Below are 13,349 nucleotides of genomic sequence, written 5' to 3'. Positions count from 1 at the left end.
TGACCAGCTCTTTGGGTTCTAAGCTATAAAGATTTTTTTCAGTAAATTCAAACAAATGAGGATTTACATAAGACTATGCATGCATAAGCAACTAGAACTATAGGATCCTAAAGAATTGAAGTATCCCTAAGGACAAAATTATCATTCGTTCCTGAATTTCTATCTTCTTGCACATCTGTTTCCTTTACTGATGACTTTTACCTGCTAAATTGTGCTATTTGTACCCTCATGATTTGCCTTATATTTTACTTAGGCTTCTGTGGTCTTTCTGTCTCTCCCTCATAGCTGTTTTGTTTCTAATCTCTCTTCAAAGGACAGCTGGGTGGCTCAGTGGTTTAAGTGTCTGCTGTCATCCCCGGTCATCATCTCAGGGTCCTGGGATGGAGCCCTCCCTGTTCAGCAGGGAATCTGTTTATCCCACTCCTTCTGTCTAATGCTCCCCCTGCTGTGCTCTCAATTTCTCTCTCCCTTTCTCTCTCTCTGAGATAAATTTTAAAATCTTAAAAAAAAAGTCTCTCTTCAAATTGACAAATTCTTTGTATGTTGTTTAGTTCAACTATCTGGTCACCAAATAAAATTTTTAACTACATTTCCTATACGGCCACATATTGTAAGTTATATATCAGTCTACTTAACTGGTTATGCTTGGATCAGATGTTTAACACTGGACCAGTTGTATATATGGAGATGAGGTCTCAGAATATAATATGGCCGCCTAGGTCTATTGCCTCAGAAAGGTATAAGAACAAGATGAGGACTGTGGCATCTCTAGTGTACTATTCTTGTGAGGGTATTTATTCCACATTTCTGAATCTCAAGAACTGACAGAAACCACATTTTCAGCATCACATGGGAGCAAGGAAACTTTTATCATTTCATTCTTTTAGCAATCTGTTTGAGTTTGATCCGGATTATAAAGAAATGTTAGTTAGCAATAGCTAGAAAAATTTGTTTTTAACAGTTATTATGCAGATAAAAATGATATAAGGCAAGCCATGTCTTTGAAAATAATTATTCAATTTATTTGTAAGTAACCCATATAAAATGAACAGCAGCAGGAAGACTAGCTCTTATAATTTCTATCTGCCAAAGATTATAGATTTGTGTGCTTTATAATTAATCAGCTTTTAAAAGCTTTCAGATGATTAAAGAGAAATACCTCAGCAGCCAAATTTCCTTCCACAGATGGAGACGTATGAGACAGTCTTTAATGAGGAAAATAGACCAAACCTTGTAGTTTGAGCATCCAAAAAGACTTTCTGTAAAATACAGCTGAGAATGAACACAGAGTGCCATCACTTGGTAGACATCTTTAACATCTTCCAGCTCTTTATTAAATTCTGAAGATAAAATACCTAAAATAGAGTTTTAAAACTATTGTAAGAAAAAAATATTAATTAAAGTAGTTAAAATAAAATAATATTGTTATAATTTACACATATTTTGCACTACTCTCAAGGAAAAAGAATACATACCAACGTTCAATGTCCATCATCATTTTTTACACTAATTGTGGTTTTTTTTTAAGATTTTATTTATGTATTTGATAGAGAGAGAGACAGAGACAGAGAAAGAGATCACAAGTAGGCAGAGAGGCAGGCAGAGGGGGAGGGGGAAACAAGTCTCCCGCTGAGCAGGGAACTCGATGCAGGGCTCAATTTCAGGACCCTGAGATCATGACCTGAGCTGAAGATAGAGGTTTACCCCACTGAGCCACCCAGGCACCCCTACACTAATTGTGTTTTTGAAAGAAACTTCTAGACTTTGATTCAACAAGTATCAAAGGAAGAACTAAGTGCATAAATAATTTCTCTTCAGTCTAAGGAAGCCTCCAAGAAAGTGAAATGAGACTTCTAGGGAATTCCTTTCTACATAGTGTGCTGGACTCAAAACAAAGAAACATGTCTATTTAGATCATTGTAGAATTGTCTTCATCATTAACCAATGGCCTCATCGAGATGCTAGAAAAAATCATGTCCAATTCAATATTCCCAGTAATTTAGGGAGGTCGCCAAGGGCAATGCCTGCTTCTCCATGCTGCCCGTCCTCCCATTCAGGTCTCAGAAAAATATTCCTATATTCAAAATAATTGCTTGATTCTTAATTTCCATGGAAACTTTGACTAAATAATTAAGCATGTCTTTTTCTCCCCACTCCTCTACCTCTCTCCCTCTTGCTATTGGGCAACCTCAGGCCAGAACGGAGGTCCATCGAGAGGAACTCAAGATCCTCCAGCGGGCATGTCTGTGTGCATTCACCACACTGGCTTTGGTGTTTGTCCCCATGTTTTCCTTTAATCTTAATTTCCTCATTATGTATTTTGAGATTTATAAGCCAATTCAAATCCTTTATGGAACAAAGTGGTAAATACATAAATACACTGGTATTCCGCAATATGGGAAGAACACGGTCACTCGCTTGTTCAGGTTTATATTGAGGATCAAATCTTGGGGACAGATTGGTTATTGTGATCCATGGACCTAGGCCCTGGCTGTATAAACACTGTCTCAATAACACCATTATTATCAAAACAGTTGAAGAACTGTTTTACATTTTAAGATTATAGAAATGCCATTAAAGAAGCTAATTTGAGGGGCACCTGGGTGGCTCAGTGGGATAAAGCCTCTGCCTTCGGCTCAGGTCATGATCACAGGGTCCTGGGATCAAGCCCCGCATCAGGCTCTCTGCTCAGTGGGGAGCCTGATTCCTCCCCTCTCTCTCTGCCTGCCTCTCTGCCTACTTGTGGTCTGACCAATAAATAAATAAAAATCTTAAAAAAAAAAAAAAAGAAGAAGAAGAAGAAGCTAATTTCACAGGTTTAGACCTGTCATGTCTATTCCACTTGCCAAAAACAACTGTAGCACCCTGCTATCTAAAAGACTGCTCACAGGAGGATTCAGCTTGGTTTCTTGGAAGAATATAATCGACCAAGACAAATTGACCTTCATATCTATTTTTTACTTTTTCCAGTAATTCTTAAAATTTGTGCGGAATTCCTTGTATAACTGGTTTTGAAAACACTGAAAAGGCGTTCCACCTAATTAATTCAGAATAATTGGCAGAGATGTATTAAATTTGGAAAGAATTAAAAATGATGGACTATATCATAGAAAAATAATTATATAATTTCCAAGTACTTATGGGAATAGGATTCATAAGCCAGCAGCAAAATGCCAAATATAAATTCTAGAATATTCTACCTTTCCAGAAAAGTTGTTTAAAAATTATTTTGGGTTTATGGCTAATAATGATGAATATAATTTTATGTAATAAAAAATATCTTGCTTTAAATTATGATACTATTTCCCTGTTGTTGTTGTTTTTTTTTTTGGCTTATTTTAATTACTATGTTCATAAGCTTTCCTTCCCCTGATGATTTAAATTTAAACTTTACCACAACCACATCTGATAAACCCAAAGTTCAGTATTCATAGAAATTGAAAAAATAGAGCATCTTAGTGTATCATAAAATCTTTTTATAGTCTATTGATCTGAAATATTCTGAAAGTATTTGAATCTCTAATTATTTTTCTCAAGGTCTGCCTGGTGTGAGGTGCATTAAGTTAAGTGGGGTTATGTGGAATTAAATTCTTAGTATCCCACTGTCATATTCCAAAAGAGCAAGGTGGACATTATTCCTACAAATAAGGCTTCAGGAGAGCAGGTGAATTGTAAAAGGAAGCCCAGTGTTCACAGGAAGGTGAGTGTACAAGGATAATTCTTGTTAAAAACACCTCTGCGAAAAACAAAACAAAACAAAACAAAACAAAAAAAACACCTCTGCGTGTTTTGCATGCCACTCTCACTTAGCTGCCCGGGAAACCACACAAAGACGTTCTGTTTCATGCACAGGACCAGACTCAAAATATTTATTGAGCTTTCCTAAAACCATACACATAACGTGCTGAATGTCTAGACAGGAATAATTAGCATTTAAAGTGAAGGATAACTTGTGATGAATTGTGAGCACTGGTGACTAGTTGATTAAATGTGTATAGATGTTTTGATATTTAAGTTCCATGAAAAACATCGGTTTCCTGAGCTTGTCTAACTCCTAAGATTCTATTTCCACTCAGTCTCACCGAGCTTTCTCTCATTATTTCCAGCCCGAGACTCCACATCTGTCAAGTTCATTTGCTTGCTGTCATCCACTCATGAAATTTGCCTGCCTCCTCAGTTCTATCATGTATGATTTGCTTTAACTAGAATTCTCTTTCCACCCCACGTGGCTGATCATATCCCTAATTTCCTTCAAAATGCATTCTCTACAGCTTACCCTATCTGGAAAATTTCCATAATTGGTTCATCCTTACTCAGTTAATCTCTGCAATAAATAAATATCCCCTTTTTGCAGGCATAGAATGGATGGCTCAGTGCATTCTCTATATATGTTTCTTGGGTCTGTTATGTTAAATATATCTAAATTCAAAAGTCAAATCTCTGGACATACCCAGATGTTATATACATTGGAACAAACTATCATTTTAACTTTATGTATGACAATTATCTTTGGGTATTTAATTCCTCTTGTTTATTGATCCCATAAGTTTAAATGAATATGAGAAGTATTACATGAAAAAAAAACCCTCTAGATCATGTAAATTCAGAAAGCCTCTGCTGAACAGTGTTGGATAAGTTTCCTTTACTGCAGAACATTTTGCGGCCATTCATGTGCTGCAGTGTAGAACCTTTCTAAGTGGGACTATAGTATACAATTGTTCCTAAACCTGTGTAACCATAAATCCTTTTATTTTTTTAATGTTTTATAGAATATCATTGTACCACTTTGGAAAATGTTATGTTAGTCAGTTCAAGGTGATCCATCCATTGAGGCTAGAGTCTCTGATAATACAGGAAATGAGACTTAATATTTGTTTTCACTTTGTAGATTACTGTTATTCTTCAATCAACCTCATTTCATAAAACAATCTAGGAAAGGATTTATGATCATTTGAGGAATCTGTTTCTGTTAAACTATTAATTCCATGCAACTCGTGATAGTGTTCGCTCTTAAATTCTGACCATTAAATTTCAAACCCTGATGAATCCCAAAGGCATGTGACCATTCAGCTTCCATGCACATGAAATCAGTTTCTGAGAAAATTCTTGTGAAGCCCAGCATTCTATACAAAAAAAGATCACCATAGATATGTTGGTTGAAATTAATTACAGATCTATATAGCTGGTAAGTTTTCATGACATTTTCTTGATCTTAATAGACAAAATTTTAATTAAAAAAAAATATCATTTTGTCTCCCAAACAAGAGGGAAAGAATACAATTCTAAGAGGAAAGAACTAAGATTTTAAAGAAAGAATAAGGAAAACATACATGATTTTATGTGGTCAAAATATTGTGCAAATCATATTGACATTTGAGAAATTTGACCTTTTATATTACTTTTCTGTTAATTTTAACATTTTAACAAAATTGAAATAAATAGTATTTATTTCTAGAATTGTGTTCTAAAATTTTGAGGAAATGATATACAGTGTTTTTGAAATAATTTTAAAATATGTATTTTTGAGGAGTATGCTAATATCTCTACTAAATAAATTAATACACAGCCAATAAATAAGTGTACCTCAGGAATAATGGAGAAGCTAAAGACATATTCTTTCTCTCAGATGAAATGGAATTTTAAATACCTGCCTCTATCTGGACAACATGAAATTTATGCATGAATAAAGACTGTGCTTAAATTCCTTTTCCTATAATTATCTTTATTTTCACACCAAACACCTGCTGACTAGAAGATTCCATTCTGTTTCCTCTCCACTACTTGAAGTAGTTTTCTGGGATACATTCTTGGCTGGTGGGCATTCTTGATACCATTTCCTCCTTTCACTTGGAAGCTCGCATCCATCCAATATGAGCCCCAGTATTCTTCAAACCTCAGTGTTCTCTGTGGAGAAAACTGCTGGAGTGGAAACAAGATGAGAGCAGAGGTACCAGGCAGGAAGAAATTGCATTGTCTCAACTTGGGGAAATCAGTGTGCAAGCCAAGATAGTGGACCTATGGAAGAAGAAGAGCACAGAGATTTAAGGGGTTTTAGACATGTAGCATTGATGTGGTAGAGTGAGTAATTAAATCTGAAAAATATGGGAAGAACAAATCTGATATTTAAATTGCATATTAAAGAAAAATGCCTTTTATCAAGATAGAAATCACAGGTGGGAGAAAGGAGAAGTCTCTTGGAGGAAGTAGAATTTCTGTAGGACGAAGACAGAGAATTTCCAGAGAAGCCATTTATTACAGTCACACATACTTGGAGATCAAGAGGCAAAGACCAAAAGAAAGCTGAAAAATAGAAGTTTGGCAATCACCAAGGTGTAGGTGATGGGTAACATTATAAAAGGAAAATATGGAAGTAAGTATAGCAAAGGGCCTTGCACACATTTTTTAAAATTTATTTTTTATTTATTTTCAGCATAACAGTATTCATTATTTTTGCACCACACCCAGTGCTCCATACAATCCGTGCCCTCTATAATACCCACCACCTGGTACCCCAACCTCCCACCCCCCGCCCCTTCAAAACCCTCAGATTGTTATCCTAGCTTAAGAACGACATAGGCAGAGGAAGATGAGCACAAGGAGGATATTGGGAAGGATGGACTGGACAGAGTCGATGGACCAGGACCATCTGATCTCAAGCAGAACAAGAAAGACTGAGTTTCCAGGACCATCAATAGGCAACAAAACACAATAAAGCACTTGTGGCTCAAGAGATAATAATTCAATCAGAATATAAGCACTAATGCTTTATAACCCACAAAACATTCCCTCTTTTTACTTGTTCACCCAGTTTTTTAGAAAACTTAATTTATTAATGTTTAGTATATAAACTATCTCAACATTTAGCATATGTATATAGCAAGAATCAATAAATCATAAAGAAAACTCCTTATACAAAATACTGTAGAGTGACTTTCTTTCAAAGAATTAAAATGTCATGCAGTGATTTGTCGCACAACACATTTTATGGAGTTTTCCCACAATTTTGAGGGGGAAAAGATCACCTAAAACAAGCCATCATCCAAGTGGTTATCATGAGTAACAACAAATGTTTTAATAACATAGCAGGGAAATACATGGGATTGTCTGTCTGAGGGTCAAATACTCTATTGTGTAGTGATTTCTTTATTTCTAGTTAGTGAATTTTTCCTTCCACCAAAGGTAGCAAGAGTAAATAAATCACTTGGTAGACAAAGTGCCCTGACTGACATTTGCAAATGAGCTTAAAAAGATTGAAGCTTAAATCTTTGAAATTTCTCGTATGCAATTGGTTCTCTCCGTTGTAGTTCATCAGCATGCAAAGACAAAGGTCAAATTCCTCTCACTTCTACAAGCATTGATTTTGAGAAGGAAATTTCAAATTCATTTCACCTTGAAATTTCAGAAGTGGAACAAAATGCGATTTGTTTCGGCCGAGAGGAAGTAGTTATTGACAGTCTTCCGATTTTGAAGAAGACCGTAGGAGGTAAAGTCACGCCAGGGACAGTGCTGAAATGCTTGTTCAGTCCGAGATGGGATCTCCGCTGTCTGAACAGCTCTTCACGTTGTCAAAGCCCTTACGTAAACACGGCTGCTTTTGGCCTTTCATTTCTTTGAAAAGCAGTTTTTCCAAAATCTTTGAAAACAAAAATAAAAAACAAATTGATTTTAAAGATCTTAAGAAGCATATCCACCAGATCATTGCACCACAAAATGCAGCTTGATGTCTTGCTGGATTCAATTTTATAACTCAGTCATAAAAAAATATGTGACAGGCATTTTATGCACTAGTATATTTGGGTCATTTTCTCTCAACTTTTGGAATCTTTCCTTACAAAAGTATTCAATTTAGCAAAACGAAGTTAAATGCTCACTTTCAAGTACTAAATGTTAAAATAAAGACAGAAAATTCTACCTTCTGTGGAGCAAATCAGGTTTAAGAAAATAAAAGCAGAGAAAAATCATAATGTAGTATGTGAAATTGACAAGGTAGAAATAAAAAATCTGAATTTATACATATACGTATAGCATGATAGATGTGATTGGCTGATTTGGAGAATTTAGTCTGAATTTAACATAGAATGAAACCCACCAAGAAGGAAACACATCTCTCTGTTAGCCTAGTAGACAAGTTAGAATTTTTGTCCTTTAAACTTAGATCTTAGGGCAGTAAGTGACCATTTTGAACACAACACAACAATGCTACACAATTATGAATAATGCCATCCATTTTCAGAAATGTTAAGAAGATGTTGTAATCTCAAATTGATGCAGTCAATAAAGTTACAGTTACAGCTTTTACAGGATCTTGGTGTATAGTTTTTAATAAAATCATTTCAAATGTGTTTTCTTTGTGTTTTGTCTACTCTAGGTAGCCTAGGAGAGAAGCAAGTGTAGTTATTTACATAACTCGGAGAGTTACTATAAAACTTGCAGTTCCAATGTATTCATGTGGATCTGATTGAAAACATTGCAGATTTGGGGCATAGTCATTGTATTTCATAGTTTTTCATCTATAAAAATGCATTCTTCTATCTCCTTAAAATATTTGGTGTATTATAGTTGTCTACTTATAATTTTCACCAAAAGTATTAGATTTTAGATCTCTAGTGCTTTATTAAAAAAGATCATATCTTCTATAAAAATATTAATTTGGGGATGGTCTTACTATCATAATTTTTACTTTTGTTAGACTTGAGGCTGAAGGAATTTTAATTTTCAATAAAACAGAAGAATGCACAAGTATAGTCAATATCTCCTTCACTATTGGAAGCTAGAACTTTAAAAATATGTATTTTGTTACTATAAATTCAATTTCATCATCAACTAAAAATCAAGAATCTTACATATACTCACTAATTTCCTATCTTTTAAAATGCACACAGGTAAAAAGTATTCTAGTCCTGTAGAAAGTCTATCAGACTGGGCTTTGAAGAGAAGAATTTGTGACATGTCAAATGTCTACCAGGTGAGAGGCTTTATGATAAATCTTGGAATCTCATGAATAAATCAGAACAGAGAACCTCAGACAATGTTAGAATTCCCAGAGAGCACTTGGTCTGTTTCACATTTTTTATTTTCCATCACTACTATTCTGATACTGATAACCCATATAATCAGAGTCAAATATGACTGTCTTTAAATTGGCAGTGCATATACTAGCATATGCTATTTACACATATAAACGTCATTCATTGCGAAAGAAGAAAATGTCCATTTGTAATTATATAACAAACAGAACTAAATGGACACTTTTACATTTAAATATATTGCTTCAAACAATTCTTCTGTTTCTTTAACTGGATTTTCCTCATTTTCCAAGAAGAGGTTTTCACACCTTCTTCTCGCTGCTCAAGCCTTTACCACTTCTTTCTCCATTTTTTTCTCAACTAATGACCAAGATTCACATTTCACAGAGGAAAAGAGAAGTCATCAAATACAAGCCACTCATCTTCCCGCCTCTAACCATAGTCACTGATGGCGTTTCTTCTTTAGTCTCTGTACAACAGAGGAAGTATCCTCTTGTGAACTATGAGTTATTTGTTTTGCATTCTAGATCCCAAGACTATTGCCTTTCTCCATTACTGCTGTTGCCTTATCTCTCTCTCTCTCTCTCCTATTATCAGATGCACCTTCTCCAATGGGTAATCCTAATTAGCGAAACATACTACCTTTACTTCCAATTCTTGAACTCGAAGGCCTCTTTCAAATGCCCCGTGTTCCCATCTCACTGTCAACCTGTTTGATATATTTGCCTAAGCTCTGTTTTTATTTCCATACTTGTGATTCATTCCTCAGCTCATCACAAACGGGAGTCAACCCAAAAATCCACTGGGTTGACTCCTGTTAAGTTGTCAGACCCTCTGTGTTTCCAAATTCAAACTCCTCACCTCCAAATCTCCCAGCAAAACAAATTCCAACACAACAAAAATGATGAAAGTGCTCATGTAATAAACAAGTAGATCTCAAATGTCTTCTTCACATGGCACCACAAGGTGGTAACATCTGTAGAACCACATCTGTAAACTTTAAGAGAATGTGTTTGTGACACAAGGATTCTAAGGCCAAGTGACAAACTTGTATGTGAAGGAAGAGTAATAAACTTCTCAGGTTTTACTTAGAAAATATGTCATGCATGTATATTTCTCCCAAAAAGTACTCATACCTATAGTTCTCCTTATTAAAATAAAACTCATGAATTAAAAATTTAAGCATAAAGAAATTGGAGTTTTATGTAGACTTGCTGGAAACACAAAATTCAGTGAAATATTGAGTTACCCAAACCAGTATCATATACCGACACAGAACTAGCCATCTATTGACATATATTTATGGAACAAAATGGCATAAGTGGTATCCAAATATTAGTAATTGAATAACAACAAAGTTCTGGATTTCAAATTATTTTTATATGCAGTCATGAATAAGAAAGCAGGAGAAGGATATAAAAGCTTATTCAAGTTCTTTCTTTTTTAAGTTCTAATAGTACACAAGGGAAATGAAAAGTTAAATTGCTCAACAATAGAGACTCAATTAAGCTTTTCGAAATTTTAAATGTAAATTAGATTTTTTAAGGAACATATATAAGTTCAAAATAAAAATAGCTGTCATTTGAATTGTGCAGTTCAGTCTGGATAGGGAAGAACTTTATAACCACGAAAGTACTGGAGAAAAAGACCTGCAATGGAAGAGTATGATAAACTCGACTATATAAAAATGAGAAACTTGGGGGAAAAAAATGAGAAACTCGGGGCACCTGGGTGGCTCAGTGAATTAAGCCTCTGCCTTTGGCTCAGGTCATGATCTCAGGGTCCCAGATCAAGTCCTACATCAGGCTCTCTGCTCAGCAGGGAGCCTGCTTCCTCCTCCTCTCTCTCTCTCTCTTTCTCTACCTGCCTCTCTGCCTACTTGTGATTTCTCTCTCTGTCAAATAATTAAATAATTTTTTAAAAAAATGATAAACTCTGGAGCATCAAAGTACATCACAAATAAAAGGCAAATAAGCCATGAAAAATGTTTGCTAAAATTATTGCAGACAAAATGTTAAAAAGCCCGTGTAAGTTAGTAAAAGGAACTGGGACACACTAGTTACTATTAATATAACTTCTTCACATTTTTATTTATAAATATTAAATATTATTGACTTATCCCCATGCCAAATTATACAATTAAAGTGAGTTCCGATCTATAGTGAGTAGCTATAAGCCCTTATTTGTTTGTTCTTTCTTTTGTTTTTCAGAAATGGTTCTTTATTTTCCCATTTATTTATAGGTATTTTTGAAGTATAGAAAATAATGACTCGGTTCCAAATAGTCTAGTTCCATTTCCAAAATTAATTTAATCATTGATCTCTTGCATTACTTTCATTATGTTTTTATTTTTCCGAGTATGCCAAAATTTGGTTCTTAAGAGTAAAGCCTATAAAGATTGTGTCTTGGTCCAGCGCAAGTGGAAACATTCAGTCATCTAGAACTAACATAGAGGAGGGAATTACTTCCTTTGGAAAGCATACCTTAGAATAGGTCCCTATTTCTTGCATGAAAAAAATAAAAAAGAACTTTTAATATTGAGCCGACTTTTCTCATATTCCTGAGTGTGTGTCTACTGCGGTGTTTCTAGCAGTTTCTTTGGTCTGTGGCAGAAGTGGACTTAAAATGAAGTTAATAAAACATGAGTTTCAGGCTCTCTCACTGGCAAAGAACTTCTCTTTCAAGCTGTCAGAGGGCATCTAGCCACATGTTCATGTCATTATCTGTTTTTGTCAAGAGTGCAGAAAAAATTATCGGAAGTACAAAGCTGCCGTGCTCCTGTCACTTCACCCTCCTCTCTTGTCCGGTGTCATTGGAGTGGCAGTGACACTTTGGGACACTCCACCAAAGAGGAAACTTAGTTTGGTCAATTGTATTTCTGAGGTTCACAATCATTTTCCTGCATAAGTTCTTGCTGGCTGCCTGGTAAGTAAGACGGGCTTCTGGGATATCTGTGTGGAGCCCTCAGTCCTCTGACATGAAACTGTAGGGCCAGAAGTCATCTTGCCATGTATGTCCTATATTTTCCTGCCCCAGAAATAGTGTGGCTAGCAGAGGACCAAGAAATTTAAAAAGCATGCAGCCAGAAATAATATGTGGAAAATTTCTTCTTTTCCACTGGAGACTCAAAATTGTAAGTGAAGGATTTTATTCTCATCAGTGCCTTGCTGAAGTTTCTCTTCAGTCAGAAATATGTTTGATAATACAAATAATATATTATTTATATATATAATTATACATATAATTATATATATAAATAATATATTATTTGTATAATAATTTGTATATATATATAATTATATATATAATATATAATTATAAGGGCTTCATATTTTTTCTTCCTTTTTGATAAGAATCTATATCATTGAATAAATTCTATAAGAATTCCTGTGTTGGGGGCGCCTGGGTGGCTCAATGGGTTAAGGCCTCTGCTTTCGGCTCAGGTCATGGTCCCAGGGTCCTGGGATCGAGCCCCGCATCGGGCTCTCTGCTCAGCGGGGAGCCTGCTTCCCCTCTCTCCCTGCCTGCCTCTCTGCCTACTTGTGATCTCTGTCTGTCAAATAAATAATAAACAAAATCTTTAAAAAAAACAAAAAAAAGAATTCCTGTGTTGGCTGGGAACAGATCTGTGGCAAAATGGCAAATAGCAACTTTTCCCTCTTCCTGAGCAAGTAACGGTTTGTGTGTCTTGACCTTTTCATAAAACACGTAGCACCCTAGCATCTCTGACCCATCCTGTCCTGGCAATGTCTGCTGGTTCCAGATGAAATTGCACACAAACTTATGATTAGAACAGCAGAACAGCCAGAAAATGGAAGTGATGGGGACAAATTTCCTATACGTATTCGTCATGGTAGGTATAGGCAATATAAGACTCATTTGGTTATGCAAGTATGTTGTTTGATACAGTGAGAAAGCAACTTGAAAAACCCTGAATTGGGGGCACCTTCGTGATTCAGTCGCTTAAGCTCAGGCTATGATCCTGGGGTCCTGGGATGGAGCTTTGCATGGGGCTTCCTGCTCAGTGAGGAGTCTGCTTCTCTCTCTTCCCTTGCCCGTCCTTCCCTCTTGTGCTCTCTTTGCCACATGCACACTCTCTTTCTCTCGCTAAAATAAATAAATAAAATCTTTTAAAATGTAAGTGAATTTTTTTTTAAAAACCTGAATTGCTCCTGTATATCCCTTATACTCATCGCTTCTCTGCCTTTTGGCTAATCAAGTGTTGTATATCCCTTATATTCAGATTAATTTTATATACTTGTAAGAATTATTGATCATAAGCAAATTCAGAAAAATAATTCACTTGCATCCTGAAGCTTATTA

General features: G+C 35.4%; 1 pseudogene across 1 annotated transcript in view; it reads left to right on the top strand.

Annotated features, from left to right (window-relative positions):
- Positions 1–11,933, top strand: part of LOC309863134 (large ribosomal subunit protein uL16-like) — a 72,424-nt pseudogene extending 60,491 nt beyond the window's left edge. The window contains exons 3-4 of the transcript in view: positions 7,305–7,483; positions 11,764–11,933. The product of the transcript in view is annotated as a large ribosomal subunit protein uL16-like (transcript). The remainder of the gene's footprint in view (positions 1–7,304; positions 7,484–11,763) is intronic.
- The last annotated feature ends 1,416 nt before the right edge of the window (positions 11,934–13,349 follow it).

Source organism: Mustela nivalis (assembly GCF_964662115.1).
Source record: "Mustela nivalis genome assembly, chromosome: 4".
Classification (NCBI taxonomy): domain Eukaryota; kingdom Metazoa; phylum Chordata; class Mammalia; order Carnivora; family Mustelidae; genus Mustela; species Mustela nivalis.
The sequence above is the reverse complement of the archived record's forward strand: the minus strand, read 5'-3'. Positions and strand labels throughout refer to the sequence as shown.